The 20,127-nt window shown below is 49.9% G+C and overlaps 1 protein-coding gene across 1 annotated transcript in view; it reads right to left on the reverse strand.

Annotated features, from left to right (window-relative positions):
* LOC135537295 (probable G-protein coupled receptor 19) overlaps positions 1-13,524 on the reverse strand; it is a 33,235-nt gene extending 19,711 nt beyond the window's left edge. Inside the window, 1 exon segment of the mRNA XM_064963494.1 lies at positions 13,338-13,524. The gene's annotated coding sequence lies outside the window, so the exon portion shown is untranslated.
* Positions 13,525-20,127: the final 6,603 nt, after the last annotated feature.

The following is a 20,127-nucleotide window of genomic DNA, read 5'->3' on the forward strand; positions in this document are numbered from 1 at the left end:
GGGGTGGCTTAATGGGTGATAGAGGACCTGTGTTGAGGGGGTGATAGAGGACCTGTGTTGAGGGGGTGGCTTAATGGGTGATAGAGGACCTGTGTTGAGGGGGTGATAGAGGACCTGTGTTGAGGGGGTGGCTTAATGGGTGATAGAGGACCTGTGTTGAGGGGGTGATAGAGGACCTGTGTTGAGGGGGTGGTTTAATGGGTGATAGAGGACCTGTGTTGAGGGGTGGCTTAATGGGTGATAGAGGACCTGTGTTGAGGGGGTGGCTTAATGGGTGATAGAGGACCTGTGTTGAGGGGTGGCTTAATGGGTGATAGAGGAACTGTGTTGAGGGGGTGATAGAGGACCTGTGTTGAGGGGGTGGCTTAATGGGTGATAGAGGACCTGTGTTGAGGGGATGGCTTAATGGGTGATAGAAGAACTGTGTTGAGGGGGTGGCTTAATGGGTGATAGAGGACCTGTGTTGAGGGGGTGGCTTAATGGGTGATAGAGGACCTGTGTTGAGGGAGTGGCTTAATGGTTTAATGGGTGATAGAGGACCTGTGTTGAGGGAGTGGCTTAATGGTTTAATGGGTGATAGAGGACCTGTGTTGAGGGGATGGCTTAATGGGTGATAGAGGACCTGTGTTGAGGGGGTGGCTTAATGGGTGATAGAGGACCTGTGTTGAGGGGGTGGCATAATGGGTGATAGAGGACCTGTGTTGAGGGGGTGGCTTAATGGGTGATAGAGGACCTGTGTTGAGGGGGTGGCTTAATGGGTGATAGAGGACCTGTGTTGAGGGGGTGGCTTAATGGGTGATAGAAGAACTGTGTTGAGGGGTGGCTTAATGGGTGATAGAGGACCTGTGTTGAGGGGGTGATAGAGGACCTGTGTTGAGGGGGTGGCTTAATGGGTGATAGAGGACCTGTGTTGAGGGGTGGCTTAATGGGTGATAGAGGACCTGTGTTGAGGGGATGGTTTAATGGGTGATAGAGGACCTGTGTTGAGGGGTGGCTTAATGGGTGATAGAAGAACTGTGTTGAGGGGGTGGCTTAATGGGTGATAGAGGACCTGTGTTGAGGGGGTGGCTTAATGGGTGATAGAGGACCTGTGTTGAGGGAGTGGCTTAATGGTTTAATGGGTGATAGAGGACCTGTGTTGAGGGAGTGGCTTAATGGTTTAATGGGTGATAGAGGACCTGTGTTGAGGGGTGGCTTAATGGGTGATAGAGGACCTGTGTTGAGGGGTGGCTTAATGGGTGATAGAGGACCTGTGTTGAGGGGTGGCTTAATGGGTGATAGAGGACCTGTGTTGAGGGGTGGCTTAATGGGTGATAGAGGACCTGTGTTGAGGGGTGGCTTAATGGGTGATAGAGGACCTGTGTTGAGGGGTGGCTTAATGGGTGATAGAGGACCTGTGTTGAGGGGTGGCTTAATGGGTGATAGAGGACCTGTGTTGAGGGGTGGCTTAATGGGTGATAGAGGACCTGTGTTGAGGGGATGGTTTAATGGGTGATAGAGGACCTGTGTTGAGGGGTGGCTTAATGGGTGATAGAGGACCTGTGTTGAGGGGTGGCTTAATGGGTGATAGAGGACCTGTGTTGAGGGGTGGCTTAATGGGTGATAGAGGACCTGTGTTGAGGGGTGGCTTAATGGGTGATAGAGGACCTGTGTTGAGGGGGTGGCTTAATGGGTGATAGAGGACCTGTGTTGAGGGGGTGGCTTAATGGGTGATAGAGGACCTGTGTTGAGGGGTGGCTTAATGGGTGATAGAGGACCTGTGTTGAGGGGGTGATAGAGGACCTGTGTTGAGGGGGTGGCTTAATGGGTGATAGAGGACCTGTGTTGAGGGGGTGGCTTAATGGGTGATAGAGGACCTGTGTTGAGGGGGTGGCTTAATGGGTGATAGAGGAACTGTGTTGAGGGGGTGGCTTAATGGGTGATAGAGGACCTGTGTTGAGGGGGTGGCTTAATGGGTGATAGAGGACCTGTGTTGAGGGGGTGGCTTAATGGGTGATAGAGGAACTGTGTTGAGGGGGTGGCTTAATGGGTGATAGAAGAACTGTGTTGAGGGGGTGGCTTAATGGGTGATAGAGGACCTGTGTTGAGGGGGTGATAGAGGACCTGTGTTGAGGGGGTGGCTTAATGGGTGATAGAGGATCTGTGTTGAGGGGGTGGCTTAATGGGTGATAGAGGACCTGTGTTGAGGGGGTGGCTTAATGGGTGATAGAGGAACTGTGTTGAGGGGGTGATAGAGGACCTGTGTTGAGGGGGTGGCTTAATGGGTGATAGAGGACCTGTGTTGAGGGGGTGGCTTAATGGGTGATAGAGGACCTGTGTTGAGGGGGTGGCTTAATGGGTGATAGAAGAACTGTGTTGAGGGGGTGGCTTAATGGGTGATAGAGGCCCTGTGTTGAGGGGATGGCTTAATGGGTGATAGAGGACCTGTGTTGAGGGGGTGGCTTAATGGCTTAATGGGTGATAGAAGAACTGTGTTGAGGGGGTGGCTTAATGGGTGATAGAGGACCTGTGTTGAGGGGGTGGCTTAATGGGTGATAGAGGCCCTGTGTTGAGGGGATGGCTTAATGGGTGATAGAGGAACTGTGTTGAGGGGGTGGCTTAATGGGTGATAGAGGACCTGTGTTGAGGGGGTGGCTTAATGGCTTAATGGGTGATAGAAGAACTGTGTTGAGGGGGTGGCTTAATGGCTTAATGGGTGATAGAAGAACTGTGTTGAGGGGGTGGCTTAATGGCTTAATGGGTGATAGAGGACCTGTGTTGAGGGGGTGGCTTAATGGGTGATAGAGGCCCTGTGTTGAGGGGATGGCTTAATGGGTGATAGAGGAACTGTGTTGAGGGGGTGGCTTAATGGGTGATAGAGGACCTGTGTTGAGGGGTGGCTTAATGGCTTAATGGGTGATAGAAGAACTGTGTTGAGGGGGTGGCTTAATGGCTTAATGGGTGATAGAGGAACTGTGTTGAGGGGGTGGCTTAATGGCTTAATGGGTGATAGAAGAACTGTGTTGAGGGGGTGGCTTAATGGCTTAATGGGTGATAGAGGACCTGTGTTGAGGGGGTGGCTTAATGGCTTAATGGGTGATAGAGGAACTGTGTTGAGGGGATGGCTTAATGGGTGATAGAGGACCTGTGTTGAGGGGGTGGCTTAATGGCTTAATGGGTGATAGAAGAACTGTGTTGAGGGGGTGGCTTAATGGGTGATAGAGGACCTGTGTTGAGGGGGTGGCTTAATGGGTGATAGAGGTCCTGTGTTGAGGGGATGGCTTAATGGGTGATAGAGGAACTGTGTTGAGGGGGTGGCTTAATGGGTGATAGAGGCCCTGTGTTGAGGGGATGGCTTAATGGGTGATAGAGGAACTGTGTTGAGGGGATGGCTTAATGGGTGATAGAGGAACTGTGTTGAGGGGGTGGCTTAATGGGTGATAGAGGACCTGTGTTGAGGGGGTGGCTTAATGGGTGATAGAGGACCTGTGTTGAGGGGTGGCTTAATGGGTGATAGAGGACCTGTGTTGAGGGGTGGCTTAATGGGTGATAGAGGACCTGTGTTGAGGGGATGGCTTAATGGGTGATAGAGGACCTGTGTTGAGGGGGTGGCTTAATGGGTGATAGAGGACCTGTGTTGAGGGGGTGATAGAGGACCTGTGTTGAGGGGATGGCTTAATGGGTGATAGAGGACCTGTGTTGAGGGGGTGATAGAGGACCTGTGTTGAGGGGGTGGCTTAATGGGTGATAGAGGAACTGTGTTGAGGGGGTGGCTTAATGGGTGATAGAGGACCTGTGTTGAGGGGTGGCTTAATGGGTGATAGAGGACCTGTGTTGAGGGGGTGGCTTAATGGCTTAATGGGTGATAGAAGAACTGTGTTGAGGGGGTGGCTTAATGGGTGATAGAGGACCTGTGTTGAGGGATGGCTTAATGGGTGATAGAGGACCTGTGTTGAGGGGGTGATAGAGGACCTGTGTTGAGGGGGTGGCTTAATGGGTGATAGAGGACCTGTGTTGAGGGGGTGATAGAGGACCTGTGTTGAGGGGATGGCTTAATGGGTGATAGAGGACCTGTGTTGAGGGGATGGCTTAATGGGTGATAGAGGACCTGTGTTGAGGGGGTGATAGAGGACCTGTGTTGAGGGGGTGGCTTAATGGGTGATAGAGGACCTGTGTTGAGGGGGTGGCTTAATGGGTGATAGAGGACCTGTGTTGAGGGGGTGATAGAGGACCTGTGTTGAGGGGATGGCTTAATGGGTGATAGAGGACCTGTGTTGAGGGGATGGCTTAATGGGTGATAGAGGACCTGTGTTGAGGGGGTGGCTTAATGGGTGATAGAGGACCTGTGTTGAGGGGGTGGCTTAATGGGTGATAGAGGACCTGTGTTGAGGGGTGGCTTAATGGGTGATAGAGGCCCTGTGTTGAGGGGGTGATAGAGGACCTGTGTTGAGGGGGTGGTTTAATGGGTGATAGAGGACCTGTGTTGAGGGGGTGATAGAGGACCTGTGTTGAGGGGGTGGTTTAATGGGTGATAGAGGACCTGTGTTGAGGGGGTGGCTTAATGGGTGATAGAGGACCTGTGTTGAGGGGTGGCTTAATGGGTGATAGAGGCCCTGTGTTGAGGGGGTGATAGAGGACCTGTGTTGAGGGGGTGATAGAGGACCTGTGTTGATGGGGTGGCTTAATGGGTGATAGAGGCCCTGTGTTGAGGGGGTGATAGAGGACCTGTGTTGAGGGGGTGGCTTAATGGGTGATAGAGGCCCTGTGTTGAGGGGGTGATAGAGGACCTGTGTTGAGGGGGTGGCTTAATGGGTGATAGAGGACCTGTGTTGAGGGGGTGATAGAGGACCTGTGTTGAGGGGATGTTTTAAACAACCACAGCCTCCTGTTAATGGTTTATATCGTCCCAGTAGAATATCGACGACCTGCCCTGAGGAGCAGTAACTGCTGAAGAGATAAACCTATTCATTAGTCACTCCAAGGGACAAAGGTGAGCCAAACCACCCCAGGGGACAGCAGGTTACACAGAGGCAATAAGCAGGAGCATGTGGGGTCCTGAGTCTCTCTAGGGATAATCATTAAGGGTCTGTGGAGGCTGAGGTAATCTAGGGGAGGGGATTATGTGTGGAGGTTGAGGTAATCTAGGGGAGGGGATTATGTGTGGAGGTTGAGGTAATCTAGGGGAGGTTGAGGTAATCTAGGGGAGGGGATTATGTGTGGAGGCTGAGGTAATCTAGGGGAGGGGATTATGTGTGGAGGTTGAGGTAATCTAGGGGAGGTTGAGGTAATCTAGGGGAGGGGATTATGTGTGGAGGTTGAGGTAATCTAGGGGAGGGGATTATGTGTGGAGGCTGAGGTAATCTAGGGGAGGGGTTATGTGTGGAGGTTGAGGTAATCTAGGGGAGGGGGTTATGTGTGGAGGCTGAGGTAATCTAGGGGAGGGGATTATGTGTGGAGGCTGAGGTAATCTAGGGGAGGGGATTATGTGTGGAGGCTGAGGTAATCTAGGGGAGGGGATTATGTGTAGAGGCTGAGGTAATCTAGGGGAGGGGATTATGTGTGGAGACTGAGGTAATCTAGGGGAGGGGATTATGTGTGGAGGCTGAGGTAATCTAGGGGAGGGGATTATGTGTGGAGGCTGAGGTAATCTAGGGGAGGGGGTTATGTGTGGAGGCTGAGGTAATCTAGGGGAGGGGATTATGTGTGGAGGCTGAGGTAATCTAGGGGAGGGGATTATGTGTGGAGGCTGAGGTAATCTAGGGGAGGGGATTATGTGTGGAGGCTGAGGTAATCTAGGGGAGGGGTTATGTGTGGAGGCTGAGGTAATCTAGGGGAGGGGATTATGTGTGAAGGCTGAGGTAATCTAGGGGAGGGGATTATGTGTGGAGGCTGAGGTAATCTAGGGGAGGGGTTATGTGTGGAGGTTGAGGTAATCTAGGGGAGGGGATTATGTGTGGAGGTTGAGGTAATCTAGGGGAGGGGATTATGTGTGGAGGTTGAGGTAATCTAGGGGAGGGGATTATGTGTGAAGGCTGAGGTAATCTAGGGGAGGGGATTATGTGTGGAGGTTGTGGTAATCTAGGGGAGGGGATTATGTGTGGAGGCTGAGGTAATCTAGGGGAGGGGATTATGTGTGGAGACTGAGGTAATCTAGGGGAGGGGATTATGTGTGGAGGTTGAGGTAATCTAGGGGAGGGGGTTATGTGTGGAGGCTGAGGTAATCTAGGGGAGGGGATTATGTGTGGAGGCTGAGGTAATCTAGGGGAGGGGATTATGTGTGGAGGCTGAGGTAATCTAGGGGAGGGGATTATGTGTGGAGCTGGCTGAGGTAATCTAGGGGAGGGGGTTATGTGTGGAGGCTGAGGTAATCTAGGGGAGGGGATTATGTGTGGAGGCTGAGGTAATCTAGGGGAGGGGATTATGTGTGGAGGCTGAGGTAATCTAGGGGAGGGGATTATGTGTGGAGGCTGAGGTAATCTAGGGGAGGGGATTATGTGTGGAGGTTGAGGTAATCTAGGGGAGGTTGAGGTAATCTAGGGGAGGGGATTATGTGTGGAGGTTGAGGTAATCTAGGGGAGGGGATTATGTGTGGAGGTTGAGGTAATCTAGGGGAGGGGATTATGTGTGGAGGCTGAGGTAATCTATGGGAGGGGATTATGTGTGGAGGCTGAGGTAATCTAGGGGAGGGGATTATGTGTGGAGGCTGAGGTAATCTAGGGGAGGGGATTATGTGTGGAGGCTGAGGTAATCTAGGGGAGGGGATTATGTGTGGAGGCTGAGGTAATCTAGGGGAGGGGATTATGTGTGGAGCCTGAGGTAATCTAGGGGAGGGGATTATGTGTGGAGCCTGAGGTAATCTAGGGGAGGGGATTATGTGTGGAGGCTGAGGTAATCTAGGGGAGGGGATTATGTGTGGAGGCTGAGGTAATCTAGGGGAGGGGGTTATGTGTGGAGGCTGAGGTAATCTAGGGGAGGGGATTATGTGTGGAGGCTGAGGTAATCTAGGGGAGGGGATTATGTGTGGAGGCTGAGGTAATCTAGGGGAGGGGATTATGTGTGGAGGCTGAGGTAATCTAGGGGAGGGGATTATGTGTGGAGGCTGAGGTAATCTAGGGGAGGGGATTATGTGTGGAGGCTGAGGTAATCTAGGGGAGGGGATTATGTGTGGAGGCTGAGGTAATCTAGGGGAGGGGATTATGTGTGGAGGCTGAGGTAATCTAGGGGAGGGGATTATGTGTGGAGGCTGAGGTAATCTAGGGGAGGGGATTATGTGTGGAGGCTGAGGTAATCTAGGGGAGGGGATTATGTGTGGAGGCTGAGGTAATCTAGGGGGAGGGGATTATGTGTGGAGGTTGAGGTAATCTAGGGGAGGTTGAGGTAATCTAGGGGAGGGGATTATGTGTGGAGGCTGAGGTAATCTAGGGGAGGGGATTATGTGTGGAGGCTGAGGTAATCTAGGGGAGGGGATTATGTGTGGAGGCTGAGGTAATCTAGGGGAGGGATTATGTGTGGAGGCTGAGGTAATCTAGGGGAGGGGGTTATGTGTGGAGGCTGAGGTAATCTAGGGGAGGCTGAGGTAATCTAGGGGAGGCTGAGGTAATCTAGGGGAGGGGATTATGTGTGGAGGCTGAGGTAATCTAGGGGAGGGGATTATGTGTGGAGGCTGAGGTAATCTAGGGGAGGGGATTATGTGTGGAGGCTGAGGTAATCTAGGGGAGGGGTTATGTGTGGAGGCTGAGGTAATCTAGGGGAGGGGATTATGTGTGGAGGCTGAGGTAATCTAGGGGAGGGGATTATGTGTGGAGGCTGAGGTAATCTAGGGGAGGGGGTTATGTGTGGAGGCTGAGGTAATCTAGGGGAGGGGGTTATGTGTGGAGGCTGAGGTAATCTAGGGGAGGGGATTATGTGTGGAGACTGAGGTAATCTAGGGGAGGGGATTATGTGTGGAGGCTGAGGTAATCTAGGGGAGGGGATTATGTGTGGAGGCTGAGGTAATCTAGGGGAGGGGATTATGTGTGGAGGCTGAGGTAATCTAGGGGAGGGGATTATGTGTGGAGGCTGAGGTAATCTAGGGGAGGGGATTATGTGTGGAGGCTGAGGTAATCTAGGGGAGGGGATTATGTGTGGAGGCTGAGGTAATCTAGGGGAGGGGATTATGTGTGGAGGTTGAGGGGATTATGTGTGGAGGCTGAGGTAATCTAGGGGAGGGGATTATGTGTAGAGGCTGAGGTAATCTAGGGGAGGGGATTATGTGTGGAGGCTGAGGTAATCTAGGGGAGGGGATTATGTGTGGAGGCTGAGGTAATCTAGGGGAGGGGATTATGTGTGGAGGCTGAGGTAATCTAGGGGAGGCTGAGGTAATCTAGGGGAGGGGATTATGTGTGGAGGCTGAGGTAATCTAGGGGAGGGGATTATGTGTGGAGGCTGAGGTAATCTAGGGGAGGGGTTTATGTGTGGAGGCTGAGGTAATCTAGGGGAGGCTGAGGTAATCTAGGGGAGGGGATTATGTGTGGAGGCTGAGGTAATCTAGGGGAGGGGATTATGTGTGGAGGCTGAGGTAGGTTATAGCCAGCCCAGATGACAGGTTTATGTGTTGAGGTAGGTTATAGCCAGCCCAGACCCAGGGGACAGGTTTATGTGTTGAGGTTGAGGTAGGTTATAGCCAGCCCAGACCCAGGGGACAGGTTTATGTGTGGAGGTTGAGGTAGGTTATAGCCAGCCCAGACCCAGGGGACAGGTTTATGTGTTGAGGTTGAGGTAGGTTATAGCCAGCCCAGACCCAGGGGACAGGTTTATGTGTGGAGGTTGAGGTAGGTTATAGCCAGCCCAGACCCAGGGGACAGGTTTACAGTGGGGCAAAAAAAATATTTAGTCAGCCACCAATTGTGCAAGTTCTCCCACTTAAAAAGTTGAGAGAAGGCCTGATATTTTCATCATAGGTACACTTCAACTATGACAGACTAAATCACATTGTAGGATTTTTAATGAATTTATTTGCAAATTATGGTGGAAAATAAGTATTTGGTCACCTACAAACAAGCAAGATTTCTGGCTCTCACAGACCTGTAACTTCTTCTTTAAGAGGCTCCTCTGTCCTCCACTCGTTACCTGTATTAATGGCACCTGTTTGAACTTGTTATTAGTATAAAAGACACCTATCCACAACCTCAAACAGTCACACTCCAAACTCCACTATGGCCAAGACCAAAGAGCTGTCAAAGGACACCAGAAACAAAATTGTAGACCTGCACCAGGCTGGGAAGCCTGAATCTGCAATAGGTAAGCAGCTTGGTTTGAAGAAATCAACTGTGTGAGCAATTATTAGGAAATGGAAGACATACAAGACCACTGATAATCTCCCTCGATCTGGGGCTCCACGCAAGATCTCACCCCGTGGGGTCAAAATGATCACAAGAACGGTGAGCAAAAATCCCAGAACCACACGGGGGGACCTAGTGAATGACCTGCAGAGAGCTGGGACCAAAATAACAAAGCCTACCATCAGTAACACACTACGCCGCCAGGGACTCAAATCCTGCAGTGCCAGACGTGTCCCCTGCTTAAGCCAGTACATGTCCAGGCCCGTCTGAAGTTTGCTAGAGAGCATTTGGATGATCCAGAAGAAGATTGGGAGAATGTCATATGGTCAGATGAAACCAAAATAGAACTCTTTGGTAAAAACTCAACTCGTCGTGTTTGGAGGACAAAGAATGCTGAGTTGCATCCAAAGAACACCATACCTACTGTGAAGCATGGGGGTGGAAACATCATGCTTTGGGGCTGTTTTTCTGCAAAGGGACCAGGACGACTGATCCGTGTAAAGAAAGAATGAATGGGGCCATGTATCGTGAGATTTTGAGTGAAAACCTCCCTCCATCAGCAAGGGCATTGAAGATGAAACGTGGCTGGGTCTTTCAGCATGACAATGATCCTAAACACACCGCCCGGGCAACAAAGGAGTGGCTTCGTAGGAAGCATTTCAAGATCCTGGAGTGGCCTAGCCAGTCTCCAGATCTCAACCCCACAGAAAATCTTTGGAGGGAGTTGAAAGTCCGTGTTGCCCAGCAACAGCCCCAAAACATCACTGCTCTAGAGGAGATCTGCATGGAGGAATGGGCCAAAATACCAGCAACAGTGTGTGAACCTTGTGAAGACTTACAGAAAACATTTGACCCCTGTCATTGCCAACAAAGGGTATATAACAAGTATTGAGATACACTTTTGTTATTGACCAAATACGAATTTTCCACCATAATTGGCAAATAAATTCATTAAAAATCCTACAATGTGATTTTCAAGATTTTTTTTCTCATTTTGTCTGTCATTGTTGAAGTGTACCTATGATGAAAATTACAGGCCTCTCGTCTTTTTAAGTGGGAGAACTTGCACAATTGGTGGCTGACTACATACTTTTTTGCCCCACTGTATGTGTAAAGGTTGAGGTAGGTTATAGCCAGCCCAGACCCAGAGGACAGCAGCAGCTTTGTGCTTATCACACATCTCATGTTTACTGTAGTGGCTCTCCTCTCTCTACCTTCATACCCTCTATTCCCTTGGCAACCATCGCCTGAGTCAGCCCTGACATCCACACACAGCCTGATGAGAGATGCCTGAACCTCAACCAGCCAGCTGCTTCTGCTGAAAGATATACAGTTTACAGTGTTTCTGGGCTGGAGAGAGGACAACACAACACCGTATCAACACAACACCATGACAGACCAGTGTCAACACCACGACAGACCAGTGTCAACACCACGACAGACCAGTGTCAACACCACGACAGACCAGTGTCAACACCACGACAGACCAGTGTCAACACCACAATGACAGACCAGTGTCAACACCACCACGACAGACCAGTGTCAACACCACAACACCACGACAGACCAGTGTCAACACCACCACGACAGACCAGTGTCAACACCACAACACCACGACAGACCAGTGTCATCACCACAACGGACCAGTGTCAACACCACAATGACAGACCAGTGTAAACACCACAACAGACCAGTGTCAACACCACCACGACAGACCAGTGTCAACACCACGACAGACCAGTGTCAACACCACAACAGACCAGTGTCAACATCACAACGGACCAGTGTCAACACCACAATGACAGACTAGTGTCATCACCACAACACCATGACAGACCAGTGTCAACACCACAACGGACCAGTGTCAACACCACAATGAAAGACCAGTGTCAACACCACAATGACAGACCAGTGTAAACACCACACCACCATGACAGACCAGTGTCAACACCACAACAGACCAGTGTCAACACCACAATGACAGACCAGTGTAAACACCACACCACCATGACAGACCAGTGTCAACACCACGACAGACCAGTGTCAACACCACCATGACAGACCAGTGTCAACACCACAACACCACAATGACAGACCAGTGTCAACACCACAACACCACGACAGACCAGTGTCATCACCACAACACCATGACAGACCAGTGTCAACACCATGACAGACCAGTGTCAACACCACAACACTATGACAGACCAGTGTCAACACCACAACACCATGACAGACCAGTGTCAACACCATGACAGACCCGCGTCAACACCACAATGACAGACCAGTGTCAACACCACAACACCACGACAGACCAGTGTCAACACCACAACACCATGACAGACCAGTGTCAACACCACAACACCACGACAGACCAGTGTCAACACCACAACACCACGACAGACCAGTGTCAACACCACAACACCACGACAGACCAGTGTCAACACCACAACAGACCAGTGTCAACACCACAACACCACAACAGACCAGTGTCAACACCACAACACCATGACAGACCAGTGTCAACACCACAACACCACAATAGACCTGTGTCAGGTAGATGGACAGAGTACCATGACTGATCTACTCCATACCACCATTAGCAGCAGGTAGATGGACAGAGTATCATGACTGATCTACTACATACCACTATTAGCAGCAGGTAGATGGACAGAGTGCCATGACTGATCTACTCCATACCACCAACAGCACCATTAGCAGCAGGTAGATGGACAGAGTATCATGACTGATCTACTACATACCACTATTAGCAGCAGGTAGATGGACAGAGTACCATGATTGATCTACTCCATACCACCAACGGCACCATTAGCAGCAGGTAGATTTAAATATATTGTTCATCTGGCCTACATGAGTTCTGCTGTTCCCTGACAGCGCGAGCAGCAGCCTCCATACAGCAGGCGGGACAGGATAACATGTCTCGTGACATTCCGTTTCAGAATAATAGCCTATCAACATACAACCTGACAAAACCATAGACTTACAGGACAATACACGACAAAATAAAAACGACATGCAGCAAGCCCTTTCCAAACAACCAGACATACACCGGTGTGTTTTGTAGCGCAAACGTTGCGCGAATGTTCTGTGACCGGAGACAAAAGCTACAGCTGATATATTTCAAAGGTTTATATTATTGATGCCCGTTGAATTTGAATAACATCTATGGCATTGAGATATTACTTCTCACTCGCTCTGGCACAGACGGACGCACACTGACTCAACACATCCCATTACTTAAACATTAATCTTCTGCACATCCTACCATTCCAGTGTTTCACTTGCTATATTGTAGTTACTTCGCCACCATGGCCTTTTTTTTGCCTTTACCTCCCCTATCCTACCTCATTTGCACATACTGCATATAGTCTTTTTCTACTGTATTATTGACTGTATGTTCGTTTTATTCCATGTGTAACTATGTGTTGTTGTATGTGTCGAACTGCTTTGCTTTATCTTGGCCAGGTCGCAGTTGTAAATGAGAACTTGTTCTCAACTGGCCTACCTGGTTAAATAAAGGTGTTCTCAACTGGCCTACCTGGTTAAATAAAGGTGTTCTCAACTGGCCTACCTGGTTAAATAAAGGTGTTCTCAACTGGCCTACCTGGTTAAATAAAGGTGTTCTCAACTAGCCTACCTGGTTAAATAAAGGTGTTCTCAACTAGCCTACCTGGTTAAATAAAGGTGTTCTCAACTGGCCTACCTGGTTAAATAAAGGTGTTCTCAACTAGCCTACCTGGTTAAATAAAGGTGTTCTCAACTAGCCTACCTGGTTAAATAAAGGTGTTCTCAACTAGCCTACCTGGTTAAATAAAGGTGAAACATAAAATAAAGAATAATGTGATGGACACATTCATGTAATCAAGGACAACGTTTAGGCAAAATTATAAACCCATTCTGAATCTTCCTAATTGAACTCGGCCTAATGATTATCAGCTTGGTCTGAAATGTTCATGATGTCGATACGTTCTGCCAAGTCTACCCGGGTAACTGTTAAAATAATCATCAGTCACGTACCTGTCTCACGGTAATAACGGTCGCATTTTACATTCTGTATCTAACTCATTATTCCGTCAATCTAACGGATATTGTGCTGCGGAGGATCGCCCCGGTTCCTCATCTGAATCACGTCCGTTCTGTTCGGTTCGGTTCCAACCGTTAACAATAACAGCCTCTTCCTCTTCGTGACAACTGCGGCATTCCTGGAAAGTGGAAACTGCTTAGGAACGAGACAAAATGTCGCGGGAGGAGAAGAGAGGAGGGGAGGGGGGGGGGCAATATAATTAAATCAATACCTTTTCTTTCAATGGAGACGGTCACATGGTGTGATGATCACGTGCCCACTAGGATCATACAGATAGAAGGTTTGAAACAGTAGAATAGAGGAGGACTAATCTGTGAACAACGCAGGATCTGTGTCAAACAGCAGAATAGACTAGGACTAATCTGTGAACAACACAGGATCTGTGTCAAACAGCAGAATAGACTAGGACTAATCTGTGAACAACACAGGATCTGTGTCAAACAGCAGAATAGACTAGGACTAATCTGTGAACAACACAGGATCTGTGTCAAACACCAGAATAGACTAGGACTAATCTGTGAACAACACAGGATCTGTGTCAAACACCAGAATATACTAGGACTAATCTGTGAAGAAGACAGGATCTTTGTCAAATCTCTAAATAATGATGTCTTCTCCTTCACTACTGATCTGACAGAAGTGCCCAGGTGAAGGCCACCTTAATGATGATCTGCCACCATATTCATTTCACCTGTCAAGTCTCTTCCAATCAGTGAAGCTGAGGGGGATGAGGAGAGGATTTGGAAGAACCCTGCTCCATTACCATCCACCAGGGCCCTACCCAAAAGGAGACCCCAGGGCCCTAGCCAAAAGGAGACCCCAGGGCCCTAGCCAAAAGGAGACCCCAGGGCCCTACCCAAAAGGAGACCCCAGGGCCCTAGCCAAAAGGAGACCCCAGGGCCCTACCCAAAAGGAGACCCCAGGGCCCTACCCAAAAGGAGACCCCAGGACTCTACCCAAAAGGAGACCCCAGGGCCCTAGCCAAAAGGAGACCCCAGGGCCCTAGCCAAAAGGAGACCCCAGGGCCCTACCCAAAAGGAGACCAGAGGGCCCTACCCAAAAGGAGACCCTAGGGCCCTAGCCAAAAGGAGACCCCAGGACTCCACCTAAAAGGAGACCCCAGGGCCCTACCCAAAAGGAGACCAGAGGGCCCTACCCAAAAGGAGACCCTAGGGCCCTACCCAAAAGGAGACCCCAGGACTCCACCTAAAAGGCTGTCCCCAGGCCCTACCCAAAAGGCTGTCCCCAGGGCCCTACCCAAACTTATTATGTGACTCAGAGCCATACCTCTACCCTGTGTCAACAGATATGTAAAGCAGGCAGAGCCATACCTCTACCCTGTGTCAACAGATATGTAAAGCAGGCAGAGCCATACCTCTACCCTAAGTCAACAGATATGTAAAGCAGGCAGAGCCATACCTCTACCCCGAGTCAACAGATATGTAAAGCAGACAGAGCCATACCTCTACCCTGTGTCAACAGATATGTAAAGCAGGCAGAGCCATACCTCTACCCTGAGTCAACAGATATGTAAAGCAGGCAGAGCCATACCTCTACCCTGAGTCAACAGATATGTAAAGCAGACAGAGCCATACCTCTACCCTGTGTCAACAGATATGTAAAGCAGGCAGAGCCATACCTCTACCCTGAGTCAACAGATATGTAAAGCAGGCAGAGCCATACCTCTACCCTGAGTCAGCAGATATGTAGAGCAGGCAGAGCCATACCTCTACCCTGAGTCAGCAGATATGTAAAGCAGACAGAGCCATACCCTGAGTCAACAGATATGTAAAGCAGACAGAGCCATACCTCTACCCTGAGTCAACAGATATGTAAAGCAGGCAGAGCCATACCTCTACCCTGAGTCAACAGATATGTAAAGCAGAGAGCCATACCTATACCCTGAGTCAGCAGATATGTAGAGCAGGCAGAGCCATACCTCTACCCTGGGTCAGCAGATATGTAAAGCAGACAGAGCCATACCCTGAGTCAACAGATATGTAAAGCAGACAGAGCCATACCTCTACCCTGAGTCCGGTTCCGGTTGGAGCGAGCGGTCGCATCTACACTTCGGTCCGCAGGTAGTATAACTTTTCATTACATTTCGTTATAGTACAACGGTTTGATCTGTCTAATCTTAGCAATTTCTTCTTAGCTAGCTACATAGCCGTCTTTGTATCAACGACAATTGCATAATTATCGTATTTCGTCGTCCTAACGTATCTGCCCAGCAGCTAGCTAAGCAGCTAGCTAACATCCACTGTCCACTAGCACTGTAGAAACTATTACACTCAACTGAACGACTCGATTAGCGTAGTGTCAGCTAGCTACATAGTTGTCTTCGCTGTCTTCGTATCCAAGATAATTGTGCAGTTTAGAGTGTGTAGACTTAGAGTGATTATCTTAATTTACCGAGGTTAGCTAGCCAGCTATTTGTCGTCCTTAACGTAGGAAATGCTGCTAGCTAGCTAGCCAACAGCTAGCCAACCTCTACCGAATTGAACTCCAACTACCCGGTCAACATTCCGCGTCGCTCCACAGGTAGTATCACATTTTCATTTCACTTCATTACAGTACAACGGTTTGATTTGTTTGATCGTAGCTAGCCAGCTACATAGCCGTCTTTGTATCTAAGACAATTGTGTAGTCTAGAGTGATTTTCTAGGTTAGCTGGCCAGCTATTGTCGTTCTTTTAACGTAGCTAGCCAGCTAGCCCCGAATAGCAGCACTGTAGTAACTATTACAGTACAACGGTTTGTTTTGTTTGATCGTAGCTAGCTAGCTACATTGCCGTCTTTGTATCTAAGACAATTGTGTAGCCTAGAGCGATTTTCTAGGTTAGCTGGCCAGCTATTGTCGTTCTTTTAACGTAGCTAGCCAGCTAGCCCCCGAATAGCAGCACTGTAGTAACTATTACAGTACAACGGTTTGTTTTGTTTGATCGTAGCTAGCTAGCTACATAGCCGTCTTTGTATCTAAGACAATTGTGTAGCCTAGAGCGATTTTCTAGGTTAGCTAGCCAGCTATTGTCGTTCTTTTAAGGTAACGTAACGCAATCAACCTGCTAGCTAGCCAGCTAGCCCCCGAATAGCAGCACTGTAGAAACTATTACACTCGACGGAACGACTTGATTAGTGTAGTGTCAACATCGCAGCCACTACCAGCTAGCCTACTCCAGCAGTACTGTATCATTTCAATCATTTTAGTCAATAAGATTCTTGCTACGTAAGCTTAACTTTCTGAACATTCGAGACGTGTAGTCCACTTGTCATTCCAATCTCCTTTGCATTAGCGTAGCCTCTTCTGTACCCTGTCAACTATGTGTCTATCTATCCCTGTTCTCTCCTCTCTGCACAGACCATACAAACGCTCCACACCGCGTGGCCGCGGCCACCCTAATCTGGTGGTCCCAGCGCGCACGACCCACGTGGAGTTCCTGGTCTCCGGTAGCCTCTGGAACTGCCGATCTGCGGCCAACAAGGCAGAGTTCATCTCAGCCTATGCCTCCCTCCAGTCCCTCGACTTCCTGGCACTGACGGAAACATGGATCACCACAGATAACACTGCTACTCCTACTGCTCTCTCTTCGTCCGCCCACGTGTTCTCGCACACCCCGAGAGCTTCTGGTCAGCGGGGTGGTGGCACCGGGATCCTCATCTCTCCCAAGTGGTCATTCTCTCTCTCTCCCCTTACCCATCTATCTATCGCCTCCTTTGAATTCCATGCTGTCACAGTTACCAGCCCTTTCAAGCTTAACATCCTTATCATTTATCGCCCTCCAGGTTCCCTCGGAGAGTTCATCAATGAGCTTGATGCCTTGATAAGCTCCTTTCCTGAGGACGGCTCACCTCTCACAGTCCTGGGCGACTTTAACCTCCCCACGTCTACCTTTGACTCATTCCTCTCTGCCTCCTTCTTTCCACTCCTCTCCTCTTTTGACCTCACCCTCTCACCTTCCCCCCTACTCACAAGGCAGGCAATACGCTCGACCTCATCTTTACTAGATGCTGTTCTTCCACTAACCTCATTGCAACTCCCCTCCAAGTCTCCGACCACTACCTTGTATCCTTTTCCCTCTCGCTCTCATCCAACACTTCCCACACTGCCCCTACTCGGATGGTATCGCGCCGTCCCAACCTTCGCTCTCTCTCCCCCGCTACTCTCTCCTCTTCCATCCTATCATCTCTTCCCTCTGCTCATACCTTCTCCAACCTTTCTCCTGATTCTGCCTCCTCAACCCTCCTCTCTTCCCTTTCTGCATCCTTTGACTCTCTATGTCCCCTATCCTCCAGGCCGGCTCGGTCCTCCCCTCCCGCTCCGTGGCTCGATGACTCATTGCGAGCTCACAGAACAGAGCTCCGGGCAGCCGAGCGGAAATGGAGGAAAACTCGCCTCCCTGCGGACCTGGCATCCTTTCACTCCCTCCTCTCTACATTTTCCTCCTCTGTCTCTGCTGCTAAAGCCACTTTCTACCACTCTAAATTCCAAGCATCTGCCTCTAACCCTAGGAAGCTCTTTGCCACCTTCTCCTCCCTCCTGAATCCTCCTCCCCCTCCCCCCCTCCTCCCTCTCTGCAGATGACTTCGTCAACCATTTTGAAAAGAAGGTCGACGACATCCGATCCTCGTTTGCTAAGTCAAACGACACCGCTGGTTCTGCTCACACTGCCCTACCCTGTGCTCTGACCTCTTTCTCCCCTCTCTCTCCAGATGAAATCTCGCTTCTTGTGACGGCCGGCCGCCCAACAACCTGCCCGCTTGACCCTATCCCCTCCTCTCTTCTCCAGACCATTTCCGGGGACCTTCTCCCTTACCTCACCTCGCTCATCAACTCATCCCTGACCGCTGGCTACGTCCCTTCCGTCTTCAAAGAGCGAGAGTTGCACCCCTTCTGAAAAAACCTACACTCGATCCCTCCGATGTCAACAACTACAGACCAGTATCCCTTCTTTCTTTTCTCTCCAAAACTCTTGAACGTGCCGTCCTTGGCCAGCTCTCCCGCTATCTCTCTCAGAATGACCTTCTTGATCCAAATCAGTCAGGTTACAAGACTAGTCATTCAACTGAGACTGCTCTTCTCTGCATCACGGAGGCGCTCCGCACTGCTAAAGCTAACTCTCTCTCCTCTGCTCTCATCCTTCTAGACCTATCGGCTGCCTTCGATACTGTGAACCATCAGATCCTCCTCTCCACCCTCTCCGAGTTGGGCATCTCCGGCGCGGCCCACGCTTGGATTACGTCCTACCTGACAGGTCGCTCCTACCAGGTGGCGTGGCGAGAATCTGTCTCCTCGCCACGCGCTCTCACCACTGGTGTCCCCCAGGGCTCTGTTCTAGGCCCTCTCCTATTCTCGCTATACACCAAGTCACTTGGCTCTGTCATAACCTCACATGGTCTCTCCTATCATTGCTATGCAGACGACACACAATTAATCTTCTCCTTTCCCCCTTCTGATGACCAGGTGGCGAATCGCATCTCTGCATGTCTGGCAGACATATCAGTGTGGATGACGGATCACCACCTCAAGCTGAACCTCGGCAAGACGGAGCTGCTCTTCCTCCCGGGGAAGGACTGCCCGTTCCATGATCTCGCCATCACGGTTGACAACTCCATTGTGTCCTCCTCCCAGAGCGCTAAGAACCTTGGCGTGATCCTGGACAACACCCTGTCGTTCTCAACCAACATCATGGCGGTGGCCCGTTCCTGTAGGTTCATGCTCTACAACACATATGTCAGAGTCAACACATCCGGCCCGCGAGAAGGTTTTTTACGGCCCCTGGGATGATCTTGATTTATTATTAGAACCGGCCCGCAGACCGCAGCAAGCCGGCAGCCCGCAGATCTTTTACACGCACCAATACTACATTTCCCACAATGCAACGGTGACGCACCGAGCAGTAGGCTGCTTCATTTCAATATTTATTGGCACAGCAGTCGTCAGCATCACAGTAAAATTAACTTTCAGATACCCATCAAAAATGGCAAAACGGAAGGTGGACACTGAGAACCGGGGTTTCAAACAAGGTGGGAGTCGGAGTATATGTTCACGGAGGTAGCTGGAAAACCTGTGTGTCTTCTGTGTGGAGAAAGTGTGGCGGTACTGAAAGAGTATAATCTGAGACGACATTATGAAACGAAACACGCGGACAAAAACAAGAATATGGACATGGAACAAAGGCTACAAAAGGCAGAGGAATTAAAACGAGGCCTCAAATCTCGACAGGCTCTGTTCAAAAAAGCCAAATCACAAGGCCAGGCTGCTGTCAAGGCCAGTTTTATTTTGGCAGAAGAGATCGCTAAATCAGCCCGGCCATTTACGGAGGGGATTTCATCAAAAACTGCATGATTAAAGTTTGTGACGAAGTTTGCCCAGAAAAAAGGCAACTCTTTTTAAATGTGAGTCTGAGCAGAAACACCATTGCCGAGAGAGTAGACCAGTTGTCCATCAATCTAAAAGAGCAGCTTGTGAAAAAGGGAAAAGATTTCATTGCATATTCCTTGGCTGTGGATGAGAGCACCGACATTTCTGACATTGCCCAGTTGTCAATTTTCATCCGCGGAGTGGACTCCAGCCTAAGCGTGACAGAGGAGTTTTTGGCTTTACGTCCTATGCATGGCACAACTACGGGGCATGATTTGTATGAAGAGGTGTCAAGATGTGTAAATGAGATGGAGCTGCCTTGGGAAAAACTCGTGGGTTTGACAACCGACGGAGCACCTGCGA

The sequence above is a fragment of the Oncorhynchus masou genome, unplaced genomic scaffold (genome assembly GCF_036934945.1).
Source record: "Oncorhynchus masou masou isolate Uvic2021 unplaced genomic scaffold, UVic_Omas_1.1 unplaced_scaffold_747, whole genome shotgun sequence".
NCBI lineage: Eukaryota > Metazoa > Chordata > Actinopteri > Salmoniformes > Salmonidae > Oncorhynchus > Oncorhynchus masou.